Source organism: Polypterus senegalus, unplaced genomic scaffold (genome assembly GCF_016835505.1).
Source record: "Polypterus senegalus isolate Bchr_013 unplaced genomic scaffold, ASM1683550v1 scaffold_5580, whole genome shotgun sequence".
NCBI lineage: Eukaryota > Metazoa > Chordata > Cladistia > Polypteriformes > Polypteridae > Polypterus > Polypterus senegalus.
The window spans coordinates 1-20664 of NW_024385686.1; the positions used below are offsets into that span (position 1 = coordinate 1).

The window sequence follows — 20664 nt, forward strand, 5'->3', positions numbered from 1 at the left end:
GCAGGAGTCGCCCTTCGCCTCGTCTTTTCTTTTCCTCCTTCCACCCGTATCAGAAGCTGGGCTTTTGGCAGCCGAGTGATCTGGGGCAGCCCTGGGTACACGTTCGAGACTTGAGCCGGTGCTTGCCCTCCCTTTGATGCCACTGTGGGATTGCAGGTTGGAAAGGACACGAGGCTGCTGGTCCTTTCTGGACGATGCCCCCTTTGTAAAGTTGCAGGCTCCCGTCTGAAGAGCTGGACGAGATCTATCTGTCTTTCTATCCATCCATCCATCCATGAGGAGGAACGGGGAACAGGGGGGTCTTAAATGGGTGGCGAGAGCGAGAGAGCCGACAGAAGGGGATCAGCATGAAGGACAACGTACATTCAAATTTAAAAGAATGGCAAAAAAAAAAAAAAAAAATGAAGACAGACAGGGGAAGGAGAGAAAAAATAAAAACATAGGGCTGTCGTTTAGAAAAGAGGGCTTCCAAAGTTGAGATGTTTTTCTCATAAAACGAGAGGTTTTCTCTGATCATTCCAATTATTTTCTGTTGGGAAAAAACTTTCTGTTTATTTGTGTATGCACACCTTGCCTTCCACAATACTTCTTTTATCACGTTTATTCGGTCCCAATCTTTCTTCCCGACCTCTCTTTTCCCTGACCTCCCAAACACCACCAAGTCTCTATCCAGCTTGATGTCTACTATGTGTCTCTGCCTTACTTCCTTCCATATCCTTGCCACTGTGGGGCAGTCCCACATTGCATGTCCATACTGACTTATTTTTTTTCTTTTACATCCGTCCCTGGGACATTTAGGCCCTTGTAAATTCTTTCTTTTACTTAAAGCCAGGTTGGTTTCTAGTGCTTCATGGGCGGCCAGCCAGGCTATATCTGCTACTTGATTATTTGGAAACTTTCCCCCAAATCTTTCCCATATCAGTTTAGATTCCTCTCTAGATTTCCCAGTAATGTTTACTGGCTTCTCACTTTCCCTTACTTTTCCACTAATTCTTTCCACCTCCTCCACAAGTCCTTTTCATCCTGCTGAAGCCCACAATCTTTGATACAGTCCATCAACCTCCTGTATAGTTTGGGTAATCTAAACTCATATGGTTTCTTGTTCTGGGTTTTATAAAGCCCAAACCTTCTTAGATGACCACCCATCATGTACCTGGCTAAATCCGCTGCCCTCCCTTTCCCGCTCTGTAACAAGGATATGTAAACGGCCGTGTATTTCAATCTTAACAAGATCCTTAAGTCCAGAAAACCTTTCTCCCCCTTCCTTTTTTGTTTCTTTACTTTCTGTCTTGCGACCTTCTCATCTGTAGACCTCCCAAAAAAATAAAAACATTGTCTTTCGATTTTCCTTAGAATATATTTTGTCCGTAAAAAACTGTTGCCAGAAAAGAGCCTGGGCAAAATTATTGACTTAATTAGCAAAATTTTGCCCTCATATGTTAGTCTCCTAGTCCTCCAGAGACTTGTGAGCTTGTATAACTTTCTTTCCATCTCCTTCCAGTCTCTTCTTCCCTCCTTCTCCTCTCCAAAATGGATCCCTAATATTTTAACCGCCCTCTATGTATTTTCATGTCGTGTTTAAAGTCCTCCTGCCACTTGCCCTGCAGATGGCACTCGGATTTCCTTATTTAATTGGGCTCTTTTGCTTTTTTGAATTCTGTTCCTAGCAGATATCTGATCATATCCGCTAACTTCCCAATTTTACTTAATGTCATATTAACAACAGTTGCTGTGTGTCTTAAAGTCAACTCCCTTTCTATATTCGAACCTCTTTCCCTCCATTTTCATTACCTTCCTTCTTGCCAATTTTTCACATTATGAACCCTATAAGAACACAAAACACTTTCTTATAATTCTTCTTACTATTTTCTTTGGTGGAAAAAACACATTTGCTAAATACGATAGTTTTGGGATTGTAACTGCCTTCATCAGCAATATCTTCCCTTCTATTGATAAGTTCGTTAACCTCCAAAATCCTGCTTTTTTTTTGGTTATCTTTTTCCCCATTTCTTTCCACTCCATCCTCTCTGTATTCTTAACCCCAATACTTTCACAACATTTGACAACCTTATTCTTCCTAGTGGTTTTTCCTTCCATTTCCCCCAACGGATTCCATGAGGAACACAAAGTAAAACCAGCGGTACCCAAGGATTCTCGAAGGGGCACAGTACCAAAGGAGTCCAGTCTTCATCTCAGGTCACTGGGGAGCATCCATGTCTCACAAACATATAGCAAGAAAGGAAGCACCAGGACTCTAAAGACTTGGCCCTTCGTTCTTTTGCAGAGATATTGGGAGCGCCACACACCCCTTTCCAGTGACCTCATGAACCACCAAGCTCTCCCCATCTGTCTACTGACTTCATAGGAAGAGTCACCAGGGACATGAATGTCACTGCCAAGGTAAGTAAACCACTCAACAAGGTCAACACACTCTCCGCAAACAGACACACTGCTGATATCTGTGCCCAAGAGGTCATTAAAGGCCTGGCTGTTGGTTTTCATCCAGGACACTCACAAGCCCAGACACTCAGACTCCTCACTCAGTCTCTTGAGCACCCTGATCAGAGCCTCCATTGACTCCACGACAATCACAGCATCATCAGCAAAGTCAATATTCATGAATCTTTCTTCTCCAACAGATGCCCCACAGCCGCTGAACCCCATGACCCTGCACAACACCCAGTCCATACAAGCACTGAACAAAGTAGGAGCAAGAACACACCCCTGACGAACCACAGAATCAACTGGGAAAAACACAGAGGTTCTGTCTCCACACCACTCACAGTACCAGTGTACGGGCTGGCCATGATATCCAGCAACTTCAGGGGGAATCCCACTAAGTCTCAGGAACTCCCACAGGGAAGCTCGAACAACTGAGTCGAATGCTTTGTGAAAATCGACAAAGGCTGCTAAGAAACTTTGCCGATATTCACGCTTTGCGCCCATGCCACTGTGGGATTGCACGCTAGCAAGGACACGAGGTTGCTGGTCCTTTCTGGACGATGCCCCCTTTGTAAAGTTGCAGGCTCCCGTCTGAAGAGCTGGACGAGATCTATCTGTCTATCTATGTATCCATCCATCCATCCATCCATCCGTCCATGAGGTGGAACGGGTAACAGGGGGGTCTTAAATGGGTGGCGAGCGAGAGAGCCGACAGAAGGGGATCAGCATGAAGGACAACGTACATTCTAATTCAAAAGACATTCGAAAAATTTCAAAAGAATGGCAAAAAAAAAATGAAGACAGACAGGGGAAGGAGTGAAAAAAAAAAAACATACGGCTGTCGTTCAGAAAAGAGGGCTTCCAAAGTTGCATATTTGGGGAGAGAAAAAGGAGCAGCCCTCGTTTACTGGGAATACCGAGTGCTGTAAGCTTTTGCCTTTCTGCCAGCAGGAGTCGCCCTTCACCTCGTCTTTTCTTTTCCTCCTTCCACCCGTGTCAGAAGCTGGGCTCTTGGCAGCAAGGAAAGCGGCTTAAAATCAGTAAAGAGGCACTAAAAATAATGAATGATTATTTATATTATTATTTTATTATGTGTGTGGGGGGGTCCTTAAGATAAATACATACATTGATTAGTTAATTTAAATTAATATTATTTTTATTATAATTTTTCTATTGGGCGGGGGTCCTTAAAATAAATAAATAAATGGACAGACAGACAGATTGATTGATTGATTTTTGGAACTTCTTTATTTATTGCTTAAAGCTCCCAGAGCCGTTGTCTCACAGGCTCCTGCTTCACAATCGCCCAAGCACCACTTCCATAAGTTGAAACGCATGTTTTCAGTCTGTTTTTTGAACCAGGACTATCAGGGAGAGCGCGAACGCAGTCCCCACTACCACAAATTATGCAGTCGAGTTTCCCGCATTTGGGGAAATCGCAGGGGTCAGCACACCCGAGTGCAATGGATGAGCCTCGCCCTGGGAGAACCACCTTAGTGATCATGGTATCTCCCCTGCCAGGTAAGTATGAGTTGTACAGCCCGGCGCTCATCCTCCCACTTCCTCGGCTTCATCGCTCGGCGGCGGGAGGTTTTCCCAGCACAGTCCTCGGTCCTTCGGCCTCCTTCGGGCTTCTTCGGGATCCTTCGGGCTTCTTTGGCCTCGGGAGCGCGCATGCGCGGGAGCTAGCTGCTGCCCAGACGCCCGTGTGCACCGTGACCCGGATGTTGGGGTTGCACCGACCTCACCACCTTGATTAGACAGGTTTCACTAGCAACCCCAAGGTGCACCTCGCTCTTATGCAAACCAGCCACCCATCGCTGGAGCTTATTGGCTGGAAGAGAAACAGGAGGGGTAGGACTGGGCGGGATGCTGAATGAGAAACAGCCGCCCAACAGCAAAGACAGGCGGCAGGCGGCAGACAGGAGGCAGGAGGCAAAGCTGCGAAAGAGGAAGGCGACCCTGCGCTCCGGAGACCGAGAGGAAGAAGCCCTCGGCGTGGGCGCTCGCACACGGCAGCAGAGCACCCTCGGGAAGACCTGCGCCGAGGCCGCCGAGTGATCTGGGGCAGCGCTGGGTACACGTTCGAGACTTGAGCCGGTGCTTGCCCTCCCTTTGATGCCACTGTGGGATTGCACGTTAGCAAGGATACGAGGTTGCTGGTTCTTTCTGGAAGATGCCCCCCTTTGTAAAGTTGCAGGCTCCCGTCTGATGAGCTGGACGAGATCTCTCTGTCTATCTATCCATCCATCCATCCATCCATCAATCCATCCATCCATGAGGTGGAACGGGTAACAGGGGAGTCTTAAATGGGTGGCGAGCGAGAGAGCCGACAGAAGGGGATCAGTATGAAGGACAACGCACATTCTAATTCAAAAGACATAACTTAAAATTTCAAAAGAATGGCAATTAAAAAAAAAAAAAAATGAAGACAGACAGGGGAAGGAGAAAAAAAAAAAAACATAGGGCTGTCGTTTAGAAAAGAGGGCTTCCACAGTTGCCTATTTGGGGAGAGAAAAACGAGCAGCCCTCGTTTACGGCCATACCACTCTGAACACGCCCGATCTCGTCCGATCTCGGAAGCTAAGCAGAGTCGGGCTCGGTTAGTACTTGGATGGGAGACCGCCTGGGAATACCGAGTGCCGTAAGCTTTTGCCTTTCTGCCAGCAGGAGTCGCCCTTCGCCTCGTCTTTTCTTTTCCTCCTTCCACCCGTATCAGAAGCTGGGCTTTTGGCAGCCGAGTGATCTGGGGCAGCCCTGGGTACACGTTCGAGACTTGAGCCGGTGCTTGCCCTCCCTTTGATGCCACTGTGGGATTGCAGGTTGGAAAGGACACGAGGCTGCTGGTCCTTTCTGGACGATGCCCCCCTTTGTAAAGTTGCAGGCTCCCCGTCTGAAGAGCTGGACGAGATCTATCTGTCTTTCTATCCATCCATCCATCCATGAGGAGGAACGGGGAACAGGGGGGTCTTAAATGGGTGGCGAGAGCGAGAGAGCCGACAGAAGGGGATCAGCATGAAGGACAACGTACATTCAAATTTAAAAGAATGGCAAAAAAAAAAAAATGAAGACAGACAGGGGAAGGAGAGAAAAAATAAAAAACATAGGGCTGTCGTTTAGAAAAGAGGGCTTCCAAAGTTGAGATGTTTTTCTCATAAAACGAGAGGTTTTCTCTGATCATTCCAATTATTTTCTGTTGGGAAAAAACTTTCTGTTTATTTGTGTATGCACACCTTGCCTTCCACAATACTTCTTTTATCACGTTTATTCGGTCCCAATCTTTCTTCCCGACCTCTCTTTTCCCTGACCTCCCAAACACCACCAAGTCTCTATCCAGCTTGATGTCTACTATGTGTCTCTGCCTTACTTCCTTCCATATCCTTGCCACTGTGGGGCAGTCCCACATTGCATGTCCATACTGACTTATTTTTTTTCTTTTACATCCGTCCCTGGGACATTTAGGCCCTTGTAAATTCTTTCTTTTACTTAAAGCCAGGTTGGTTTCTAGTGCTTCATGGGCGGCCAGCCAGGCTATATCTGCTACTTGATTATTTGGAAACTTTCCCCCAAATCTTTCCCATATCAGTTTAGATTCCTCTCTAGATTTCCCAGTAATGTTTACTGGCTTCTCACTTTCCCTTACTTTTCCACTAATTCTTTCCACCTCCTCCACAAGTCCTTTTCATCCTGCTGAAGCCCACAATCTTTGATACAGTCCATCAACCTCCTGTATAGTTTGGGTAATCTAAACTCATATGGTTTCTTGTTCTGGGTTTTATAAAGCCCAAACCTTCTTAGATGACCACCCATCATGTACCTGGCTAAATCCGCTGCCCTCCCTTTCCCGCTCTGTAACAAGGATATGTAAACGGCCGTGTATTTCAATCTTAACAAGATCCTTAAGTCCAGAAAACCTTTCTCCCCCTTTCCTTTTTTGTTTCTTTACTTTCTGTCTTGCGACCTTCTCATCTGTAGACCTCCCAAAAAATAAAAACATTGTCTTTCGATTTTCCTTAGAATATATTTTGTCCGTAAAAAACTGTTGCCAGAAAAGAGCCTGGGCAAAATTATTGACTTAATTAGCAAAATTTTGCCCTCATATGTTAGTCTCCTAGTCCTCCAGAGACTTGTGAGCTTGTATAACTTTCTTTCCATCTCCTTCCAGTCTCTTCTTCCCTCCTTCTCCTCTCCAAAATGGATCCCTAATATTTTAACCGCCCCTCTATGTATTTTCATGTCGTGCCCAAAGTCCTCCTGCCACTTGCCCTGCAGATGGCACTCGGATTTCCCCTTATTTAATTGGGCTCTTTTGCTTTTTTGAATTCTGTTCCTAGCAGATATCTGATCATATCCGCTAACTTCCCAATTTTACTTAATGTCATATTAACAACAGTTGCTGTGTGTCTTAAAGTCAACTCCCTTTCTATATTCGAACCTCTTTCCCTCCATTTTCATTACCTTCCTTCTTGCCAATTTTTCACATTATGAACCCTATAAGAACACAAAACACTTTCTTATAATTCTTCTTACTATTTTCTTTGGTGGAAAAAACACATTTGCTAAATACGATAGTTTTGGGATTGTAACTGCCTTCATCAGCAATATCTTCCCTTCTATTGATAAGTTCGTTAACCTCCAAAATCCTGCTTTTTTTTTTTGGTTATCTTTTTCCCCATTTCTTTCCACTCCATCCTCTCTGTATTCTTAACCCCAATACTTTCACAACATTTGACAACCTTATTCTTCCTAGTGGTTTTTCCTTCCATTTCCCCCAACGGATTCCATGAGGAACACAAAGTAAAACCAGCGGTACCCAAGGATTCTCCGAAGGGGCACAGTACCAAAGGAGTCCAGTCTTCATCTCAGGTCACTGGGGAGCATCCATGTCTCACAAACATATAGCAAGAAAGGAAGCACCAGGACTCTAAAGACTTGGCCCTTCGTTCTTTTGCAGAGATATTGGGAGCGCCACACACCCCTTTCCAGTGACCTCATGAACCACCAAGCTCTCCCCATCTGTCTACTGACTTCATAGGAAGAGTCACCAGGGACATGAATGTCACTGCCAAGGTAAGTAAACCACTCAACAAGGTCAACACACTCTCCGCAAACAGACACACTGCTGATATCTGTGCCCAAGAGGTCATTAAAGGCCTGGCTGTTGGTTTTCATCCAGGACACTCACAAGCCCAGACACTCAGACTCCTCACTCAGTCTCTTGAGCACCCTGATCAGAGCCTCCATTGACTCCACGACAATCACAGCATCATCAGCAAAGTCAATATTCATGAATCTTTCTTCTCCAACAGATGCCCCACAGCCGCTGAACCCCATGACCCTGCACAACACCCAGTCCATACAAGCACTGAACAAAGTAGGAGCAAGAACACACCCCTGACGAACCACAGAATCAACTGGGAAAAACACAGAGGTTCTGTCTCCACACCACTCACAGTACCAGTGTACGGGCTGGCCATGATATCCAGCAACTTCAGGGGGAATCCCACTAAGTCTCAGGAACTCCCACAGGGAAGCTCGAACAACTGAGTCGAATGCTTTGTGAAAATCGACAAAGGCTGCTAAGAAACTTTGCCGATATTCACGCTTTGCGCTCCATGCCACTGTGGGATTGCACGCGTTAGCAAGGACACGAGGTTGCTGGTCCTTTCTGGACGATGCCCCCTTTGTAAAGTTGCAGGCTCCCCGTCTGAAGAGCTGGACGAGATCTATCTGTCTATCTATGTATCCATCCATCCATCCATCCATCCGTCCATGAGGTGGAACGGGTAACAGGGGGGTCTTAAATGGGTGGCGAGAGCGAGAGAGCCGACAGAAGGGGATCAGCATGAAGGACAACGTACATTCTAATTCAAAAGACATTCGAAAAATTTCAAAAGAATGGCAAAAAAAAAATGAAGACAGACAGGGAAGGAGTGAAAAAAAAAAAACATACGGCTGTCGTTCAGAAAAGAGGGCTTCCAAAGTTGCATATTTGGGGAGAGAAAAAGGAGCAGCCCTCGTTTACTGGGAATACCGAGTGCTGTAAGCTTTTGCCTTTCTGCCAGCAGGAGTCGCCCTTCACCTCGTCTTTTCTTTTCCTCCTTCCACCCGTGTCAGAAGCTGGGCTCTTGGCAGCAAGGAAAGCGGCTTAAAATCAGTAAAGAGGCACTAAAAATAATGAATGATTATTTATATTATTATTTTATTATGTGTGTGGGGGGGTCCTTAAGATAAATACATACATTGATTAGTTAATTTAAATTAATATTATTTTTATTATAATTTTTCTATTGGGGGGGTCCTTAAAATAAATAAATAAATGGACAGACAGACAGATTGATTGATTGATTTTTGGAACTTCTTTATTTATTGCTTAAAGCTCCCAGAGCCGTTGTCTCACAGGCTCCTGCTTCACAATCGCCCAAGCACCACTTCCATAAGTTGAAACGCATGTTTTCAGTCTGTTTTTTGAACCAGGACTATCAGGGAGAGCGCGAACGCAGTCCCCCACTACCACAAATTATGCAGTCGAGTTTCCCGCATTTGGGGAAATCGCAGGGGTCAGCACACCCGGAGTGCAATGGATGAGCCTCGCCCTGGGAGAACCACCTTAGTGATCATGGTATCTCCCCTGCCAGGTAAGTATGAGTTGTACAGCCCGGCGCTCATCCTCCCACTTCCTCGGCTTCATCGCTCGGCGGCGGGAGGTTTTCCCCAGCACAGTCCTCGGTCCTTCGGCCTCCTTCGGGCTTCTTCGGGATCCTTCGGGCTTCTTTGGCCTCGGAGCGCGCATGCGCGGGAGCTAGCTGCTGCCCAGACGCCCGTGTGCACCGTGACCGGATGTTGGGGTTGCACCGACCTCACCACCTTGATTAGACAGGTTTCACTAGCAACCCCAAGGTGCACCTCGCTCTTATGCAAACCAGCCACCCATCGCTGGAGCTTATTGGCTGGAAGAGAAACAGGAGGGGTAGGACTGGGCGGGATGCTGAATGAGAAACAGCCGCCCAACAGCAAAGACAGGCGGCAGGCGGCAGACAGGAGGCAGGAGGCAAAGCTGCGAAAGAGGAAGGCGACCCTGCGCTCCGGAGACCGAGAGGAAGAAGCCCTCGGCGTGGGCGCTCGCACACGGCAGCAGAGCACCCTCGGGAAGACCTGCGCCGAGGCCGCCGAGTGATCTGGGGCAGCGCTGGGTACACGTTCGAGACTTGAGCCGGTGCTTGCCCTCCCTTTGATGCCACTGTGGGATTGCACGTTAGCAAGGATACGAGGTTGCTGGTTCTTTCTGGAAGATGCCCCCCTTTGTAAAGTTGCAGGCTCCCGTCTGATGAGCTGGACGAGATCTCTCTGTCTATCTATCCATCCATCCATCCATCCATCAATCCATCCATCCATGAGGTGGAACGGGTAACAGGGGAGTCTTAAATGGGTGGCGAGCGAGAGAGCCGACAGAAGGGGATCAGTATGAAGGACAACGCACATTCTAATTCAAAAGACATAACTTAAAATTTCAAAAGAATGGCAATTAAAAAAAAAAAATGAAGACAGACAGGGAAGGAGAAAAAAAAAAAAAACATAGGGCTGTCGTTTAGAAAAGAGGGCTTCCACAGTTGCCTATTTGGGAGAGAAAACGAGCAGCCCTCGTTTACGGCCATACCACTCTGAACACGCCCGATCTCGTCCGATCTCGGAAGCTAAGCAGAGTCGGGCTCGGTTAGTACTTGGATGGGAGACCGCCTGGGAATACCGAGTGCCGTAAGCTTTTGCCTTTCTGCCAGCAGGAGTCGCCCTTCGCCTCGTCTTTTTCTTTTCCTCCTTCCACCCGTATCAGAAGCTGGGCTTTTGGCAGCCGAGTGATCTGGGGCAGCCCTGGGTACACGTTCGAGACTTGAGCCGGTGCTTGCCCTCCCTTTGATGCCACTGTGGGATTGCAGGTTGGAAAGGACACGAGGCTGCTGGTCCTTTCTGGACGATGCCCCCCTTTGTAAAGTTGCAGGCTCCCCGTCTGAAGAGCTGGACGAGATCTATCTGTCTTTCTATCCATCCATCCATCCATGAGGAGGAACGGGGAACAGGGGGGTCTTAAATGGGTGGCGAGCGAGAGAGCCGACAGAAGGGGATCAGCATGAAGGACAACGTACATTCAAATTTAAAAGAATGGCAAAAAAAAAAATGAAGACAGACAGGGAAGGAGAGAAAAAATAAAAACATAGGGCTGTCGTTTAGAAAAGAGGGCTTCCAAAGTTGAGATGTTTTTCTCATAAAACGAGAGGTTTTCTCTGATCATTCCAATTATTTTCTGTTGGGAAAAAACTTTCTGTTTATTTGTGTATGCACACCTTGCCTTCCACAATACTTCTTTTATCACGTTTATTCGGTCCCAATCTTTCTTCCCGACCTCTCTTTTCCCTGACCTCCCAAACACCACCAAGTCTCTATCCAGCTTGATGTCTACTATGTGTCTCTGCCTTACTTCCTTCCATATCCTTGCCACTGTGGGGCAGTCCCACATTGCATGTCCATACTGACTTATTTTTTTTTCTTTTACATCCGTCCCTGGGACATTTAGGCCCTTGTAAATTCTTTCTTTTACTTAAAGCCAGGTTGGTTTCTAGTGCTTCATGGGCGGCCAGCCAGGCTATATCTGCTACTTGATTATTTGGAAACTTTCCCCCAAATCTTTCCCATATCAGTTTAGATTCCTCTCTAGATTTCCCAGTAATGTTTACTGGCTTCTCACTTTCCCTTACTTTTCCACTAATTCTTTCCACCTCCTCCACAAGTCCTTTTCATCCTGCTGAAGCCCACAATCTTTGATACAGTCCATCAACCTCCTGTATAGTTTGGGTAATCTAAACTCATATGGTTTCTTGTTCTGGGTTTTATAAAGCCCAAACCTTCTTAGATGACCACCCATCATGTACCTGGCTAAATCCGCTGCCCTCCCTTTCCGCTCTGTAACAAGGATATGTAAACGGCCGTGTATTTCAATCTTAACAAGATCCTTAAGTCCAGAAAACCTTTCTCCCCCTTTCCTTTTTTGTTTCTTTACTTTCTGTCTTGCGACCTTCTCATCTGTAGACCTCCCAAAAAAATAAAAACATTGTCTTTCGATTTTCCTTAGAATATATTTTGTCCGTAAAAAAACTGTTGCCAGAAAAGAGCCTGGGCAAAATTATTGACTTAATTAGCAAAATTTTGCCCTCATATGTTAGTCTCCTAGTCCTCCAGAGACTTGTGAGCTTGTATAACTTTCTTTCCATCTCCTTCCAGTCTCTTCTTCCCTCCTTCTCCTCTCCAAAATGGATCCCTAATATTTTAACCGCCCCTCTATGTATTTTCATGTCGTGCCCAAAGTCCTCCTGCCACTTGCCCTGCAGATGGCACTCGGATTTCCTTATTTAATTGGGCTCTTTTGCTTTTTGAATTCTGTTCCTAGCAGATATCTGATCATATCCGCTAACTTCCCAATTTTACTTAATGTCATATTAACAACAGTTGCTGTGTGTCTTAAAGTCAACTCCCTTTCTATATTCGAACCTCTTTCCCTCCATTTTCATTACCTTCCTTCTTGCCAATTTTTCACATTATGAACCCTATAAGAACACAAAACACTTTCTTATAATTCTTCTTACTATTTTCTTTGGTGGAAAAAACACATTTGCTAAATACGATAGTTTTGGGATTGTAACTGCCTTCATCAGCAATATCTTCCCTTCTATTGATAAGTTCGTTAACCTCCAAAATCCTGCTTTTTTTTTTTGGTTATCTTTTTCCCCATTTCTTTCCACTCCATCCTCTCTGTATTCTTAACCCCAATACTTTCACAACATTTGACAACCTTATTCTTCCTAGTGGTTTTTCCTTCCATTTCCCCCAACGGATTCCATGAGGAACACAAAGTAAAACCAGCGGTACCCAAGGATTCTCCGAAGGGGCACAGTACCAAAGGAGTCCAGTCTTCATCTCAGGTCACTGGGGAGCATCCATGTCTCACAAACATATAGCAAGAAAGGAAGCACCAGGACTCTAAAGACTTGGCCCTTCGTTCTTTTGCAGAGATATTGGGAGCGCCACACACCCCTTTCCAGTGACCTCATGAACCACCAAGCTCTCCCCATCTGTCTACTGACTTCATAGGAAGAGTCACCAGGGACATGAATGTCACTGCCAAGGTAAGTAAACCACTCAACAAGGTCAACACACTCTCCGCAAACAGACACACTGCTGATATCTGTGCCCAAGAGGTCATTAAAGGCCTGGCTGTTGGTTTTCATCCAGGACACTCACAAGCCCAGACACTCAGACTCCTCACTCAGTCTCTTGAGCACCCTGATCAGAGCCTCCATTGACTCCACGACAATCACAGCATCATCAGCAAAGTCAATATTCATGAATCTTTCTTCTCCAACAGATGCCCCACAGCCGCTGAACCCCATGACCCTGCACAACACCCAGTCCATACAAGCACTGAACAAAGTAGGAGCAAGAACACACCCCTGACGAACCACAGAATCAACTGGGAAAAACACAGAGGTTCTGTCTCCACACCACTCACAGTACCAGTGTACGGGCTGGCCATGATATCCAGCAACTTCAGGGGGAATCCCACTAAGTCTCAGGAACTCCCACAGGGAAGCTCGAACAACTGAGTCGAATGCTTTGTGAAAATCGACAAAGGCTGCTAAGAAACTTTGCCGATATTCACGCTTTGCTCCATGCCACTGTGGGATTGCACGCTAGCAAGGACACGAGGTTGCTGGTCCTTTCTGGACGATGCCCCCTTTGTAAAGTTGCAGGCTCCCGTCTGAAGAGCTGGACGAGATCTATCTGTCTATCTATGTATCCATCCATCCATCCATCCATCCGTCCATGAGGTGGAACGGGTAACAGGGGGGTCTTAAATGGGTGGCGAGCGAGAGAGCCGACAGAAGGGGATCAGCATGAAGGACAACGTACATTCTAATTCAAAAGACATTCGAAAAATTTCAAAAGAATGGCAAAAAAAAAATGAAGACAGACAGGGAAGGAGAAAAAAAAAAACATACGGCTGTCGTTCAGAAAAGAGGGCTTCCAAAGTTGCATATTTGGGGAGAGAAAAAGGAGCAGCCCTCGTTTACTGGGAATACCGAGTGCTGTAAGCTTTTGCCTTTCTGCCAGCAGGAGTCGCCCTTCACCTCGTCTTTTCTTTTCCTCCTTCCACCCGTGTCAGAAGCTGGGCTCTTGGCAGCAAGGAAAGCGGCTTAAAATCAGTAAAGAGGCACTAAAAATAATGAATGATTATTTATATTATTATTTTATTATGTGTGTGGGGGGGTCCTTAAGATAAATACATACATTGATTAGTTAATTTAAATTAATATTATTTTTATTATAATTTTTCTATTGGGGGGGTCCTTAAAATAAATAAATAAATGGACAGACAGACAGATTGATTGATTGATTTTTGGAACTTCTTTATTTATTGCTTAAAGCTCCCAGAGCCGTTGTCTCACAGGCTCCTGCTTCACAATCGCCCAAGCACCACTTCCATAAGTTGAAACGCATGTTTTCAGTCTGTTTTTTGAACCAGGACTATCAGGGAGAGCGCGAACGCAGTCCCCCACTACCACAAATTATGCAGTCGAGTTTCCCGCATTTGGGGAAATCGCAGGGGTCAGCACACCCGGAGTGCAATGGATGAGCCTCGCCCTGGGAGAACCACCTTAGTGATCATGGTATCTCCCCTGCCAGGTAAGTATGAGTTGTACAGCCCGGCGCTCATCCTCCCACTTCCTCGGCTTCATCGCTCGGCGGCGGGAGGTTTTCCCCAGCACAGTCCTCGGTCCTTCGGCCTCCTTCGGGCTTCTTCGGGATCCTTCGGGCTTCTTTGGCCTCGGGAGCGCGCATGCGCGGGAGCTAGCTGCTGCCCAGACGCCCGTGTGCACCGTGACCCGGATGTTGGGGTTGCACCGACCTCACCACCTTGATTAGACAGGTTTCACTAGCAACCCCAAGGTGCACCTCGCTCTTATGCAAACCAGCCACCCATCGCTGGAGCTTATTGGCTGGAAGAGAAACAGGAGGGGTAGGACTGGGCGGGATGCTGAATGAGAAACAGCCGCCCAACAGCAAAGACAGGCGGCAGGCGGCAGACAGGAGGCAGGAGGCAAAGCTGCGAAAGAGGAAGGCGACCCTGCGCTCCGGAGACCGAGAGGAAGAAGCCCTCGGCGTGGGCGCTCGCACACGGCAGCAGAGCACCCTCGGGAAGACCTGCGCCGAGGCCGCCGAGTGATCTGGGGCAGCGCTGGGTACACGTTCGAGACTTGAGCCGGTGCTTGCCCTCCCTTTGATGCCACTGTGGGATTGCACGTTAGCAAGGATACGAGGTTGCTGGTTCTTTCTGGAAGATGCCCCCCTTTGTAAAGTTGCAGGCTCCCCGTCTGATGAGCTGGACGAGATCTCTCTGTCTATCTATCCATCCATCCATCCATCCATCAATCCATCCATCCATGAGGTGGAACGGGTAACAGGGGAGTCTTAAATGGGTGGCGAGAGCGAGAGAGCCGACAGAAGGGGATCAGTATGAAGGACAACGCACATTCTAATTCAAAAGACATAACTTAAAATTTCAAAAGAATGGCAATTAAAAAAAAAAAATGAAGACAGACAGGGAAGGAGAAAAAAAAAAAAAACATAGGGCTGTCGTTTAGAAAAGAGGGCTTCCACAGTTGCCTATTTGGGAGAGAAAACGAGCAGCCCTCGTTTACGGCCATACCACTCTGAACACGCCCGATCTCGTCCGATCTCGGAAGCTAAGCAGAGTCGGGCTCGGTTAGTACTTGGATGGGAGACCGCCTGGGAATACCGAGTGCCGTAAGCTTTTGCCTTTCTGCCAGCAGGAGTCGCCCTTCGCCTCGTCTTTTTCTTTTCCTCCTTCCACCCGTATCAGAAGCTGGGCTTTTGGCAGCCGAGTGATCTGGGGCAGCCCTGGGTACACGTTCGAGACTTGAGCCGGTGCTTGCCCTCCCTTTGATGCCACTGTGGGATTGCAGGTTGGAAAGGACACGAGGCTGCTGGTCCTTTCTGGACGATGCCCCCCTTTGTAAAGTTGCAGGCTCCCCGTCTGAAGAGCTGGACGAGATCTATCTGTCTTTCTATCCATCCATCCATCCATGAGGAGGAACGGGGAACAGGGGGGTCTTAAATGGGTGGGCGAGCGAGAGAGCCGACAGAAGGGGATCAGCATGAAGGACAACGTACATTCAAATTTAAAAGAATGGCAAAAAAAAAAATGAAGACAGACAGGGAAGGAGAGAAAAAATAAAAACATAGGGCTGTCGTTTAGAAAAGAGGGCTTCCAAAGTTGAGATGTTTTTCTCATAAAACGAGAGGTTTTCTCTGATCATTCCAATTATTTTCTGTTGGGAAAAAACTTTCTGTTTATTTGTGTATGCACACCTTGCCTTCCACAATACTTCTTTTATCACGTTTATTCGGTCCCAATCTTTCTTCCCGACCTCTCTTTTCCCTGACCTCCCAAACACCACCAAGTCTCTATCCAGCTTGATGTCTACTATGTGTCTCTGCCTTACTTCCTTCCATATCCTTGCCACTGTGGGGCAGTCCCACATTGCATGTCCATACTGACTTATTTTTTTTCTTTTACATCCGTCCCTGGGACATTTAGGCCCTTGTAAATTCTTTCTTTTACTTAAAGCCAGGTTGGTTTCTAGTGCTTCATGGGCGGCCAGCCAGGCTATATCTGCTACTTGATTATTTGGAAACTTTCCCCCAAATCTTTCCCATATCAGTTTAGATTCCTCTCTAGATTTCCCAGTAATGTTTACTGGCTTCTCACTTTCCCTTACTTTTTAATTCTTTCCACCTCCTCCACAAGTCCTTTTCATCCTGCTGAAGCCCACAATCTTTGATACAGTCCATCAACCTCCTGTATAGTTTGGGTAATCTAAACTCATATGGTTTCTTGTTCTGGGTTTTATAAAGCCCAAACCTTCTTAGATGACCACCCATCATGTACCTGGCTAAATCCGCTGCCCTCCCTTTCCGCTCTGTAACAAGGATATGTAAACGGCCGTGTATTTCAATCTTAACAAGATCCTTAAGTCCAGAAAACCTTTCTCCCCCTTTCCTTTTTTGTTTCTTTACTTTCTGTCTTGCGACCTTCTCATCTGTAGACCTCCCAAAAAAATAAAAACATTGTCTTTCGATTTTCCTTAGAATATATTTTGTCCGTAAAAAAACTGTTGCCAGAAAAGAGCCTGGGCAAAATTATTGACTTAATTAGCAAAATTTTGCCCTCATATGTTAGTCTCCTAGTCCTCCAGAGACTTGTGAGCTTGTATAACTTTCTTTCCATCTCCTTCCAGTCTCTTCTTCCCTCCTTCTCCTCTCCAAAATGGATCCCTAATATTTTAACCCCCTCTATGTATTTTCATGTCGTGTTAAAGTCCTCCTGCCACTTGCCCTGCAGATGGCACTCGGATTTCCCCTTATTTAATTGGGCTCTTTTGCTTTTTTGAATTCTGTTCCTAGCAGATATCTGATCATATCCGCTAACTTCCCAATTTTACTTAATGTCATATTAACAACAGTTGCTGTGTGTCTTAAAGTCAACTCCCTTTCTATATTCGAACCTCTTTCCCTCCATTTTCATTACCTTCCTTCTTGCCAATTTTTCACATTATGAACCCTATAAGAACACAAAACACTTTCTTATAATTCTTCTTACTATTTTCTTTGGTGGAAAAAACACATTTGCTAAATACGATAGTTTTGGGATTGTAACTGCCTTCATCAGCAATATCTTCCCTTCTATTGATAAGTTCGTTAACCTCCAAAATCCTGCTTTTTTTTTTTTTTTTGGTTATCTTTTTTTCCCCATTTCTTTCCACTCCATCCTCTCTGTATTCTTAACCCCAATACTTTCACAACATTTGACAACCTTATTCTTCCTAGTGGTTTTTCCTTCCATTTCCCCCAACGGATTCCATGAGGAACACAAAGTAAAACCAGCGGTACCCAAGGATTCTCGAAGGGGCACAGTACCAAAGGAGTCCAGTCTTCATCTCAGGTCACTGGGGAGCATCCATGTCTCACAAACATATAGCAAGAAAGGAAGCACCAGGACTCTAAAGACTTGGCCCTTCGTTCTTTTGCAGAGATATTGGGAGCGCCACACACCCCTTTCCAGTGACCTCATGAACCACCAAGCTCTCCCCATCTGTCTACTGACTTCATAGGAAGAGTCACCAGGGACATGAATGTCACTGCCAAGGTAAGTAAACCACTCAACAAGGTCAACACACTCTCCGCAAACAGACACACTGCTGATATCTGTGCCCAAGAGGTCATTAAAGGCCTGGCTGTTGGTTTTCATCCAGGACACTCACAAGCCCAGACACTCAGACTCCTCACTCAGTCTCTTGAGCACCCTGATCAGAGCCTCCATTGACTCCACGACAATCACAGCATCATCAGCAAAGTCAATATTCATGAATCTTTCTTCTCCAACAGATGCCCCACAGCCGCTGAACCCCATGACCCTGCACAACACCCAGTCCATACAAGCACTGAACAAAGTAGGAGCAAGAACACACCCCTGACGAACCACAGAATCAACTGGGAAAAACACAGAGGTTCTGTCTCCACACCACTCACAGTACCAGTGTACGGGCTGGCCATGATATCCAGCAACTTCAGGGGGAATCCCACTAAGTCTCAGGAACTCCCACAGGGAAGCTCGAACAACTGAGTCGAATGCTTTGTGAAAATCGACAAAGGCTGCTAAGAAACTTTGCCGATATTCACGGTTGCGCTCCATGCCACTGTGGGATTGCACGTTAGCAAGGACACGAGGTTGCTGGTCCTTTCTGGACGATGCCCCCCTTTGTAAAGTTGCAGGCTCCCCGTCTGAAGAGCTGGACGAGATCTATCTGTCTATCTATGTATCCATCCATCCATCCATCCATCCGTCCATGAGGTGGAACGGGTAACAGGGGGGTCTTAAATGGGTGGCGAGAGCGAGAGAGCCGACAGAAGGGGATCAGCATGAAGGACAACGTACATTCTAATTCAAAAGACATTCGAAAAATTTCAAAAGAATGGCAAAAAAAAAATGAAGACAGACAGGGAAGGAGTGAAAAAAAAAAACATACGGCTGTCGTTCAGAAAAGAGGGCTTCCAAAGTTGCATATTTGGGGAGAGAAAAAGGAGCAGCCCTCGTTTACTGGGAATACCGAGTGCTGTAAGCTTTTGCCTTTCTGCCAGCAGGAGTCGCCCTTCACCTCGTCTTTTCTTTTCCTCCTTCCACCCGTGTCAGAAGCTGGGCTCTTGGCAGCAAGGAAAGCGGCTTAAAATCAGTAAAGAGGCACTAAAAATAATGAATGATTATTTATATTATTATTTTATTATGTGTGTGGGGGGGTCCTTAAGATAAATACATACATTGATTAGTTAATTTAAATTAATATTATTTTTATTATAATTTTTCTATTGGGCGGGGGTCCTTAAAATAAATAAATAAATGGACAGACAGACAGATTGATTGATTGATTTTTGGAACTTCTTTATTTATTGCTTAAAGCTCCCAGAGCCGTTGTCTCACAGGCTCCTGCTTCACAATCGCCCAAGCACCACTTCCATAAGTTGAAACGCATGTTTTCAGTCTGTTTTTTGAACCAGGACTATCAGGGAGAGCGCGAACGCAGTCCCCCACTACCACAAATTATGCAGTCGAGTTTCCCGCATTTGGGGAAATCGCAGGGGTCAGCACACCCGGAGTGCAATGGATGAGCCTCGCCCTGGGAGAACCACCTTAGTGATCATGGTATCTCCCCTGCCAGGTAAGTATGAGTTGTACAGCCCGGCGCTCATCCTCCCACTTCCTCGGCTTCATCGCTCGGCGGCGGGAGGTTTTCCCCAGCACAGTCCTCGGTCCTTCGGCCTCCTTCGGGCTTCTTCGGGATCCTTCGGGCTTCTTTGGCCTCGGGAGCGCGCATGCGCGGGAGCTAGCTGCTGCCCAGACGCCCGTGTGCACCGTGACCGGATGTTGGGGTTGCACCGACCTCACCACCTTGATTAGACAGGTTTCACTAGCAACCCCAAGGTGCACCTCGCTCTTATGCAAACCAGCCACCCATCGCTGGAGCTTATTGGCTGGAAGAGAAACAGGAGGGGTAGGACTGGGCGGGATGCTGAATGAGAAACAGCCGCCCAACAGCAAAGACAGGCGGCAGGCGGCAGACAGGAGGCAGGAGGCAAAGCTGCGAAAGAGGAAGGCGACCCTGCGCTCCGGAGACCGAGAGGAAGAAGCCCTCGGCGTGGGCGCTCGCACACGGCAGCAGAGCACCCTCGGGAAGACCTGCGCCGAGGCCGCCGAGTGATCTGGGGCAGCGCTGGGTACACGTTCGAGACTTGAGCCGGTGCTTGCCCTCCCTTTGATGCCACTGTGGGATTGCACGTTAGCAAGGATACGAGGTTGCTGGTTCTTTCTGGAAGATGCCCCCCTTTGTAAAGTTGCAGGCTCCCCGTCTGATGAGCTGGACGAGATCTCTCTGTCTATCTATCCATCCATCCATCCATCCATCAATCCATCCATCCATGAGGTGGAACGGGTAACAGGGGAGTCTTAAATGGGTGGCGAGAGCGAGAGAGCCGACAGAAGGGGATCAGTATGAAGGACAACGCACATTCTAATTCAAAAGACATAACTTAAAATTTCAAAAGAATGGCAATTAAAAAAAAAAAATGAAGACAGACAGGGAAGGAGAAAAAAAAAAAAAACATAGGGCTGTCGTTTAGAAAAGAGGGCTTCCACAGTTGCCTATTTGGGGAGAGAAAAACGAGCAGCCCTCGTTTACGGCCATACCACTCTGAACACGCCCGATCTCGTCCGATCTCGGAAGCTAAGCAGAGTCGGGCTCGGTTAGTACTTGGATGGGAGACCGCCTGGGAATACCGAGTGCCGTAAGCTTTTGCCTTTCTGCCAGCAGGAGTCGCCCTTCGCCTCGTCTTTTTCTTTTCCTCCTTCCACCCGTATCAGAAGCTGGGCTTTTGGCAGCCGAGTGATCTGGGGCAGCCCTGGGTACACGTTCGAGACTTGAGCCGGTGCTTGCCCTCCCTTTGATGCCACTGTGGGATTGCAGGTTGGAAAGGACACGAGGCTGCTGGTCCTTTCTGGACGATGCCCCCCTTTGTAAAGTTGCAGGCTCCCCGTCTGAA

At 46.9% G+C, this 20664-nt stretch overlaps 8 non-coding genes across 8 annotated transcripts; 4 read left to right on the forward strand and 4 right to left on the reverse strand.

Annotated features, from left to right (window-relative positions):
• Window positions 1–3810: 3810 nt before the first annotated feature.
• LOC120522439 lies at window positions 3811–3971 on the reverse strand. The gene has a single exon (XR_005632382.1). It is a non-coding gene; the product is annotated as a U1 spliceosomal RNA (small nuclear RNA).
• A 1003-nt stretch (window positions 3972–4974) lies between these two features.
• On the forward strand, window positions 4975–5093 carry LOC120522421. The gene has a single exon (XR_005632365.1). It is a non-coding gene; the product is annotated as a 5S ribosomal RNA (ribosomal RNA).
• A 3831-nt stretch (window positions 5094–8924) lies between these two features.
• Window positions 8925–9088, reverse strand: LOC120522429. Its single transcript, XR_005632373.1, has one exon. It is a non-coding gene; the product is annotated as a U1 spliceosomal RNA (small nuclear RNA).
• Window positions 9089–10085: 997 nt separating this feature from the next.
• Window positions 10086–10204, forward strand: LOC120522433. The gene has a single exon (XR_005632377.1). It is a non-coding gene; the product is annotated as a 5S ribosomal RNA (ribosomal RNA).
• A 3815-nt stretch (window positions 10205–14019) lies between these two features.
• LOC120522430 lies at window positions 14020–14183 on the reverse strand. The gene has a single exon (XR_005632374.1). It is a non-coding gene; the product is annotated as a U1 spliceosomal RNA (small nuclear RNA).
• A 1002-nt stretch (window positions 14184–15185) lies between these two features.
• Window positions 15186–15304, forward strand: LOC120522440. Its single transcript, XR_005632383.1, has one exon. It is a non-coding gene; the product is annotated as a 5S ribosomal RNA (ribosomal RNA).
• A 3826-nt stretch (window positions 15305–19130) lies between these two features.
• Window positions 19131–19294, reverse strand: LOC120522431. Its single transcript, XR_005632375.1, has one exon. It is a non-coding gene; the product is annotated as a U1 spliceosomal RNA (small nuclear RNA).
• A 1003-nt stretch (window positions 19295–20297) lies between these two features.
• LOC120522441 lies at window positions 20298–20416 on the forward strand. The gene has a single exon (XR_005632384.1). It is a non-coding gene; the product is annotated as a 5S ribosomal RNA (ribosomal RNA).
• Window positions 20417–20664: the final 248 nt, after the last annotated feature.